This window comes from Sprattus sprattus, assembly GCF_963457725.1.
Source record: "Sprattus sprattus genome assembly, chromosome: 19".
Lineage (NCBI taxonomy): Eukaryota > Metazoa > Chordata > Actinopteri > Clupeiformes > Clupeidae > Sprattus > Sprattus sprattus.
In genome coordinates, this window is record NC_137917.1 from 13318492 (window position 1) to 13328491 (window position 10000).

At 44.8% G+C, this 10000-nt stretch overlaps 1 protein-coding gene across 1 annotated transcript in view; it reads left to right on the forward strand.

Annotated features, from left to right (window-relative positions):
* Positions 1–10000, forward strand: part of grik2 (glutamate receptor, ionotropic, kainate 2) — a gene marked incomplete at both ends in the record, with an annotated part of 157514 nt that overhangs the window by 39399 nt on the left and 108115 nt on the right. The gene's annotated exons all lie outside the window — the stretch shown is intronic.

The following is a 10000-nucleotide window of genomic DNA, read 5'->3' on the forward strand; positions in this document are numbered from 1 at the left end:
CATTAGCACCCGTAATGTGTCAGCAAGCGCTTCATACACACATCACACCCACGGCAAACCCGTTAACACACACACACACACACTATGGCTCTGTCTTTCAATATTTTTCTCTCCCCCTCTCCCTTTTTGTCTCTCTCTGTCTCTTTTCTTTCCTCTCTCTCTCTCTCTCTCTCTCTCTCTCTCTCTCTCTCTCTCTCTCTCTGTCTTCTTAGTCCTGTCTCAGAAGGAGTCATTTTATCCCCAGTTTGGGAGCTTCTGAATAAACACGCAGCATTATGCAGAGACAGCCAAAGTGATTACCCGCTTTTAAAAAGCCGTTATGAATATTTATGACACTTTACTGTCACCATTTATTTTCTGAGGTTAGTTTGTTATTCTGTTTAGTATACTTAATATTTTCATGCCGAATCTTTGATGTCGCATTTCCCACCCTCCCAGCTTAGTTAAGTCAGGACTTTGTGCCATTATACTGCTATACTGAGGCCGCACATTCACTGAGGCTGTTCTCACGCGATAGCAACTGAACAGCATGTGACTCATGAAACCAGCTCTGGGCTCCCTCAGAAGAGGGACCTCATGTTATGACTAGAAAACACTGTCTCAAATGCAGAAAATTTGTGTGAGGTTTTTAAAAATAAATAGAAAAACAAACACAAAAACAAAAGCACCCCTCTGTGATAATTAGAATTGATGGGTTTTATGTGGCGTATAAGTAGTACAAGTGGTGTGCATAGAGCAAGTTCTTGAGAAATCTTCAGCCTACAACATGGCGTCTGCTCATGACCAAGAGTCCCTGGGATATTTACACTACTGAGACGAAACGTTATTGGGTTTTTTATTCTAGATGAGCAAAAGGCAGCGGTGGCTGGAGTCAAGGAGACATTTTGAAATAACTGGAGACAGGTATGACCTACTCTCTGCCTGCTGGAAATGGTGACTCATGCAGGGAAAGAAGGAAGCGCCATTTCTTTTGGCTGCCATTTTCTTCTTTTTTTGGGTCAAAATGGGGATTCATGAAAATGGTAACAAGAGCACTGGACGGTTACGGTGGCATAGTCTCCTCGAGGTATGCAGGGAAGGATGTGTGAGGGTGAGATGAAGGGAGTGACTGCAAAGTTTCAAAGTAGACGGAAGATCTGCAAGAGAGAGAGAGAGAGAGAGAGAGAGAGAGAGAGCAGGAGTGAAGGAAGTGTCCTTGAGAAAAGAGATATGAGGATCAAAGAAAGAGCGCGAGCGAGACAGAGAGAGAGAGAGAGAGAAAAAATGACGGAGGGAGAGAGAAAGCTAGAGAGATAAGAAAGGCATAAAGAGAACAGATACATGGCTGGAGGTAGCAACTCTTCATTCATCGAAACAAATTTGGTTTGGTTGTCTTAGCAGACGGCCCTCCCAGTGCCCCCAGGAAGAGCGGCGCTGTGTGTGCACTGATTCAGTTTGAAATGTCATTTAATATATTAGCCTCCGCTTAATACATACTGAGACTCATACCTGAAGACACCGCCACAACCCCAAGAGGGTCAGAAAGAGCGGCAGAAAATCCGCGGCCACAGAAATATTAGGTTATAACACATCCACATGTGTGTGTGTGTGTGTGTGTGTGTGTGTGTGTGTGTGAGTGAGAATGAGTGAGTATGAGAGAGAGAGAGAGAAAGGGAGAGAGAGAGAGCGAGAGAGAGAGAGAGAGAGAGAGAGAGAAAGATGAAATCCATCAGGGTTTGGTGCTTTTCTGTCTGTGTACTATGTGAAAAGCTGTGTGGGAGGACATGGGGGCATTTGTCGGTCTATGAGTGGGTGTACGGTTGGATGGCTGTGTATGTGGCTGTTTATGTGTCAATTTTTTTTTTTATACCCAATGATTATTCTGTTTGACAAAAATTACAATTATGTACAGCCACTGGGCATAAAGCAGAGTTGAGATGTACCTGAGACCCTTACTTACGGTTTTACAGACAAGGAAGAGGGTGTTCAACAATCATAAATATCTAAAATAAAAGCATTGAGGTGCAAGGATGTTAAGGTCCTGAAAGATTGAGCACATAGTTTGGGATAGACAGGTAATGCCTGCATGCAAAAGGTTTGAGATAGACAGGTAATGCCTAGCGTTCACATTGTTTGAAGACAGAGGACCCAAATAGCAACATTGAGATGTGAAGAGTTTTGTGCCATGAGGTCATACCTGTGTGTGAGGCGAGTGTGAGTGTTGGCTGGTTCAACGGCAGGTCTGTTCGGTCCATAGGGTAATCAATAATCCATGCTTGAAGCATGTGCGTTCTCTGGGTTCACACTGAGTTTCATAAATGTTTATATTTTTCCTTATACATTATGAACACAGACATCTTCTTCAAAGAAAATGTTTCTGTTAAATTTGTGGTGAAACACGTGCGGTATAAGGAGAGTTGCATGTTTGTCACGTAACGCCTCTATAGTCTACAGAAACATCAGGACATGTAGATATCGCTCACTGAGTCTAAGAGATGTCCCGCACAGCAGGGCTGACAGTAGGCAAACATGTCAGCTCCTCTATCCCTGGTTGCAATCTCATGATACAAGTTCATTATCGGCACAGCTAGTTGTCTTTTGCAGCATTTATCGCCACCTCGGTTCTGTCTCGGAGACTCACAAAGAACCTTCCGGAATCCAGCAGAGAAACCACGCCTGCCCACTGTTTGAGTAAGGTTCCGTTGTTGCCATGGAGTCCACCTGTCCGTGACCTTGCTGCTGAGCTGGAGTTCATTAGTCACAAAGCACTGACATGAGCGATTTGCGCAGGCTGGCTGGACAGCCAATGGGAGGAGGTTATAGCTGATACCTCACGGAGACCTTATATATTCACTGCCACTTTTAAAGTGCTTCCATAATGAATTAAATGCTTTTGGACACACACACACACACACACACACACACATACACACACACACACACACACACACACACACACACACACTTCGCCATTTCATGTTTTATCTCTGTCATGCTGGGCTCCCAGTATCAGAAGCATCTCTGCCTGACATTATAATTCAACACCCTCTCGACGGTTCTGGTTTTTCCCCCCTCACGAAAAATAGAATTTCTGTCAATTTGATTTGCTAGCCTTTGTTTTCTTATTATCAGTTGTGTGTGTTCTGCTGCACTCTACTTGTTTCAAGCGCACACACACATACACGCACACACACACACTTAAACACACATACACACACACACACTTAAACACACAGACCACTATTTCAATAAAGCAAGTGAAAAAGGATTCATTTTGTGAATCCGTAAGCAGTGCCACCACTCATGTCTTCACAGGCTCAATCCTCTTCAATTTTTCAAAATATTCATATGGCAAAATAGGGTCCCAGCCCACAGTTCAGTAGGGAATGAATTCCAAAGAAGATGTCAGATGCACAGGGAATAGCTGTGGATGATAATAAAGGACCCAGTGTGTTTAATAATGCCTAGAGCGGGGGTGCCAAGCTCCCTTTTTCAGGATGCATACAAAAACAGGCTTTTTTTTCAAAGCTAGTTAAAAATGCACAACTAAGTCCTTTTGTGAAACAAGTATGAGGAACATTCTACGTTTTTGTTCCAGTGTGTATGTGTGTGAGTGCATGCACGTGTGTGTGTCTGCCAGTGCATGTATATTTTACTCATGAAGATGTAAAATGGTAAATAATATCAGACCGAAGAAACACACAGCAGACATGCTATCTCATTCCAATATGGATCCCTTAGTGGGATTCTGACTGTGGCCTTCTGATGCATATTTGCATATTTACAAACTTACACTCATTTGCGTCCTTTTTCCCCAGCAGTATGTGATACTGGCGGAGCATGATCTTGGCCTACTGCTTGCCACTGTGAGCACCAGGCTGTAGCAGTTGAGCTTCATGCAGTCAAGCTTAATAAGGCTTTCTGAAATGCCATTCCTTAGTCGTGATTCTCAGCACGTAGCATCAGTTTGGGATACTCCCATGAGCACCCATCTGAAGTTTTAGGTTTTAAGGTTGGTTGAATAAATGTGGCATTGTTGTGGCATTGTTGAGTTGTATTGAGTCCTTCTCTGTATTTTTGTAGCAGGTTGTGTTACATGCTGCCCTTTTTGTGTTTTTGTTACAATCTGTTTGTGGACTAGTATCTAGTACTGGTGTCTTTATAGTCAGTTTAAGTGGAACATGCTCAATAATGGGGCTGTATTACAGTAATGGAGAACCGGAGTGGTCGCAACTTTTAAACGCAGAATTTAAGATTGTCGTTTGACCGTCTCTAAGAACTCCCACATCACAGCCTGGACAAAAAAAAATGCACACCTCAATTAATCTCGGAAGATGTTAAGAGGAAGGAAGATTGTTTGCCAAAAAAAAGCAGAGGAAGAAGAGGAGGAAAGCTTAAAAACTGTCCCTTGGTGTGAAGTCGATAAGGCTCGTGAGACTCGTGTTCATATCTCATTAGTCCAAGCACTGTTTCTCTGACTGATCTCTTAAACACAGTAGGATTACAGCACATTGCGAGGGGTCAGGGGTCAAATTGTGTGTGAAATGAGAGCAAATCATGTCAGGGGCACGCGTGAGTGTGTGTGTGCTTGCGTGCGTGCGTATGTGTGTGTGCGTGTGTATGTGTGTGTGTGCGTATGTGCGTATGTGCGTATGTGTGTGTGTGCGTATGTTCATGTGTGCTGTTTCCATCCCCCAGATCCCCCATCTCTGGTGCGGCAGAGATGATATCGGGGGTGCATGTGTGTGTGGAGAAAATCAATTCACCATGGCCAAGTTCAGAAAGAATCGCACTCATTAAATAAGAATGGGTACCACAGTCAGCGAGCCCATAGCACTGACTCTGAGGTTAGTTAAGAATGAGCAGCAGACAGCGAGCCCATAGCACCGACTCTGAGGTTAGTTAAACTAGAGGGAGCAGCATACTTGTTAAGGGAATCAATTCCTCCAAGCCAGAGACAGGAGGAGATAGTGTGTATGTTATTGTGTGTGCGTGTGTGTTCGGTGTGTGTGTGTGTGTTCGGTGTGTGTGTGTGTGTGTGTGTGTGTGTGTGTGTGTGTGTGTGTGTGTGCATTTTCCCTTTGCAGTTGATGTAAAAAATATCTCTATTAACAAAAGTGTTGTTGTTGTCCAAATACTGACACAGATGGCAAAGCACAGACACTTTTACTCTCCTCTCAGCAGGTGTGGAAATGAGCTGCGTTAACATTTGGGATGTGTGTGTGTGTGTGTGTGGGGGGGGTGGCGGGGGGGGGGGGGTCTGTTTCCTCTCCTCTTTCAAGTCTTTTGTCAGCACAGTGTTGTTAGGGTACTTCCTATCAGTATGGTCTCAAGTGGATTGCCAATGTCCTACTTGCATGATTTTCAGATTTGAAATGGGAGGCCATTTTGTTGCATCCTGTCTCAGACTGCCTGTGCTAAAGAAGCAGGTCTCTTTTTGAAAATGTACACTATTTGTGTACAATGGGCTGTACAGCACTTTGGCCCTCTGGCAGCTAAAGTAAAGCCTTTGTTGAATTTGGTTGCGTGAGTGTGTGTTGAATTTGGTTGAGTGAGTGTGTTTTGGGTGTAATAACCAAAAAGAGCCTTACAGTGGCTCAACTGTAGATTGTAGATTGAACAGTGTTTGTGTGTGCGTGTGTGTGTGTGTGTGTGGGTGTGTGTGTGTGTGTGTGTGTGGTGTGTAGAGCCCATGTGAGTGGATCAGGATGGCAGAGAGCAGAGACCTTCCTGTCCCTCCGCGCATTCTTAGGTCTAGAGGAATCGTTGACATTTAAAGATCTGTGAGCAGCGCACAATGCATCTCCCCATACCGAGAACACACACTGACATTTGTGAATGTGTGTGTGTCTGTGTGTGTGGGTGTGTGTTTCCCAATATCTGAATGGACCAGGAGAAAGGCGGTGACATTTTTGGAGTCATCCAGCCGTGTCTTGCCTGCACAGTCTTTTTCCCACAACAGAGCACACCTTACCATGTGATAGGCCTACTGAAGAGACCTGACTCAGGTCCGGCAGATGGACTAGATACACTAGAGGCCAATTTATAGCGCCAGGTGAAAGTGTCGCTCGACAAAAAAATATGTAAAAGAGAAAAAAATCATCGCAGACACATCTGCGGCGCAGACCTTGTCCTGTACACCTAAGATTTTGAAAGGGCGCAGACAGTCTTTGTCGTTGTCGTCTAATTGGATTAAAAGATATACGATGGACGTTTTGCCTTGTTGACGTGAAGATATAATTTTCTATGTCAGTGATAAGATCACAAAGTTTAGAGTGACTAAATGTTTCCTTCAGGATTGTTCTGCCCATCTTCCGTGGTCAATGCGACTTGAACTGTTAGATAACTCATTTTAGCTCGCTAGGTAGCTGAGTTACCATAGAAATTACCAGATGACATCAGCGACAGACTATGAAAGCCCAAAGGTACTGAGTCATCGCCAGACCCCTCATTTTTGTTGAGCGACACTTGTGGCCTGGACTATAGATTCACCTTTAGAGATGAGAGGAGGCGGTGCAGAGGGTCAGAGGGAGAGAGAGAGAAAGAACAAAGCGCTGCTGCCTGTGGTTTGAAGTTTTTGGGGCTCCGCTGCAAACCCACCGCCCATCAGCAGAAATAACTATGCAAAAGAACTGCCTTCTGGGTTTGATCAAAGCTCCTTCATGAGCAGTGGGGAGGGAAGCGCCACCGATCGGATCGGACTCTGCGTATAATATGCACCAGGCTGGGCTCTGGCTCTGGCTGTCGGGCCCACCTTACCCTGCATCAGTTTGCAGCTTGCCGCGATTTGGACCATTGCTCAGACACAATCAATCACTCCCTCTCATGCAAGTGTACCTACACTTACTGCGCATTTGTTGTTTTCAGTGTTTGTTGGTACAGGTGGGCACACACATGCCTACACACACACACACATATATATTTATATATAAAACCATATGCCACTTATTCCCTTGTGAGAGGATTGTTTGTGTTACTCATAGGAGGCAATAGTTCAGTTATTCAGACAGCAAACTCCCTACATACAAACACACACACACACACACACACACAATCAAAGATACCCACACCCACACACATACACACAGAGGCACGCGCTCAGTGGAGTGTTGCAGTGGTGTCCCTGCCATGATAAAGATGGAACGTGTCCTGTGCCAGCGTCACGCTAAGCCAGTCAGCCGTTATGCTGCACTGATACTCTGACACTGATAGCCATCAAACTGTCAACAGCGCCGCAACGCAGGGCTCGCTTCGAGCAAACTTCTGCTTTCTATATTTATTTTCAAAATATGAAGAAAAAAAGGCTTATTTACATTCTGCAGCAACAAGGATGAGATGTGAGCTGTGAATTTCATATTAATCTACCCGTTTTTTTGTGTGAGGGGGTGTTGAGGGTGGAGGGGTCGGGTGGGTGGAGCTGTATGGCAGCATCCATCATTTTTTTTTTTTACAGACACAAATTGAGATAGATGATGTTTCATTGCTGAATCTCCACCCATTCACTATAGTCTGTGTTCCGGTTTTCTGTCAAGGGCCCTAAAATGAATGACTAAGCCAACATATTGTGTGCCTTACAAGGAGAGATGCCACTGATAGTTAAGTCAAGTACAGCACTCTTATGAGTAGAAGAAGAGCACAAGCAGGGTTATAGCCCATCTCCTCCTTATAGACGTTCACCATATGATTCAGACCACAGTTTAACTGCCTGTTAACCTGCCGCCAAACTTCACCTCCTAGACCAAGTCTTCACTTGCAATTACTCGTGACATTATATGACAGAATGAGCCTTCAGCTCCTTGACTGCACTTGAATTTCCCATTCAGAGCAGCCTCACAGTTTTCTTCTCATTGTTATCAGTGCCAAGCACATTTCTCTGAAGCTATCACCGAGATAGAAATCAGTTTTCCACTGAAAAGGATGGGGGGGGGGGGGGGGGGGGGGGGCTACACGTGCAAAGATCAGGCTTCTCAGGCTTCTGATGCCTTTGACTCAGCTCGCTTTCGTGCCCTTTGAGTTGCGTTTATCTCCTCTAGGCTAAAGTCACTCCTGGTTCCTCCGTCGAGCGTGGCCTTCTGACCCTGCTCAAAATGGGACACCCAGCCACCCCATAAACACACACATGCAAATGAAACCATTTAAGCAAACCAAACCAGCATTATTACCAGTGATTGACTGGATTACTGAACTTATACATCAAAGGCAGTCTCTCCAGCCCTTCTGAAGTGGAGACAGTTCTTGCCAAGATAGTGGGGAGTATATCAATCGATTGCAGAGGAGTGCGTTGAGGAAGAGGAGGAGAGAAAAAAAAGATCATTCTTGAGCATCAACAAAATGAAACTCTTTGTGGCATTCTTATCTTTCACCCCCTGCATCTTTCATCACTTTCATCAAATAATCCATCCACTTATGTCTGCCTTCACTCAGTCACCCATCTGCATACCATATTTCACTCACTAAAATGTTTCCAGTGGGGGAATATTCTGAATCCTCCTCAGAGAACCGTTTCAATGGAGGTGTGCAATCCTGTACTACCATACAAATACACAGATGACATTCCCTGTTGCTGCAGAGTATTACTGTGAGTGAGCTGTTGGTTGGTAGGTCTTTATGTTCGTGTCATTCAGTATCAGCTAAACCAATTTGCCATTTTGTCTGAAGATGTTGTTTTTAGCGATGTCTGAAGATGTTGTTTTTAGCGATGTAACTATTTGTATAGCTACAACTTGCAGCCATGAGTAGAGCACCCTAAGGGCGGACGTGACACAGTTTCCATTTTAGTACAGTTTCTATAAAGGGTTGAACACATTAAGAACCTTATTTCCCCTTTAAACTGCTGATTATATCATTTGAGTTTTTCATTAGCACATAAGATGTGGACCATAGTTTGGACGTTGGCACCCTGTCATTACCCTACTGCACTGTGTGCTATGCATTTGGGGCCTATTAAATCAAGCTGGGTATCCCCCCCTCTTCTAGACAGCATTTGGTCTGATCGATGTGATCTCGGGATTGATCCGTGTTTGCTGTGATCTCGTTGTGATCAGAGTAGATCGATCAGCTTAAAGAGTAAATTGCTCATATTGCAGTCGAGGAAAAAATCCATTTGTTTTCTTGATTCCTCATACAACAGGAGACTATTTGTTTGGGGGAAAATAATCGGCCCTTTTGCCTTGACACCTCTAAGCTGCTTGTCGCTTAGATGGACTTAAAAGGAAACACCACTAAATAAGTGGCTATGATCAAGGGGGCAGCATTGTGAAGGCATTGATTGTGTTGCTGGTGTGCGTGTATGATTAATAATGCAGGCGAATGTGCTCAGTGGTTGATTGATTGAGGAGGCATAAAGCACTGTGATCTGAGGGGACAGAGAGAGCGAGATTGACATGCGTGTGGAGGAAGCACCCAGCGGAGAGAGACATTGAGCACATTGTTCTCTAAATTACAGCTGATTAGAAGGAAAGAACAGCCACTGAGAACTCAGAGCTAGAAAAAGGAGTCATAACACTGCACTTAAAACAGGGGAATTAGGGGGATGCTAAGAAAATTGCTCGCAAGTTACAGCACAGTCTACATTCACTTTTACACTTTTTCCTTTTTCTCCTGGGGTCCCATATCCCCACCATTTTATTAGCGCAGTGTGTTACCCTTTCAGATGCAGGAACAACTACAATAATATTCAGGAGAATTCTTTGCCCAGAAACGTGACATTTTGTGCCTGGTGATCTGATTGGCAGGCAAGACTCCCTTCTGCACAAGCCTTCTGATTGGTCTTGGGGACACAGAGACGGCGGTTGCTGTCAGGTAGTGCTCATTAGAAATACTGGAGATGGGCAGAGCAGGGATGTAGTTCAGCGATCGGTGTGTCCCGGCGACAGATTGAGCATGAGTGTTTGACACGTGTCACGGTGCTCACCGGTCCCTCTCCAGAGACACGCGTCGCCGTGACCCCTCCAACCCCGGCTTGTCACCGAGAGAGTTGCTGCGCGACCTGCACTGACCCCCCCTCTTTTCTCTCTGTATT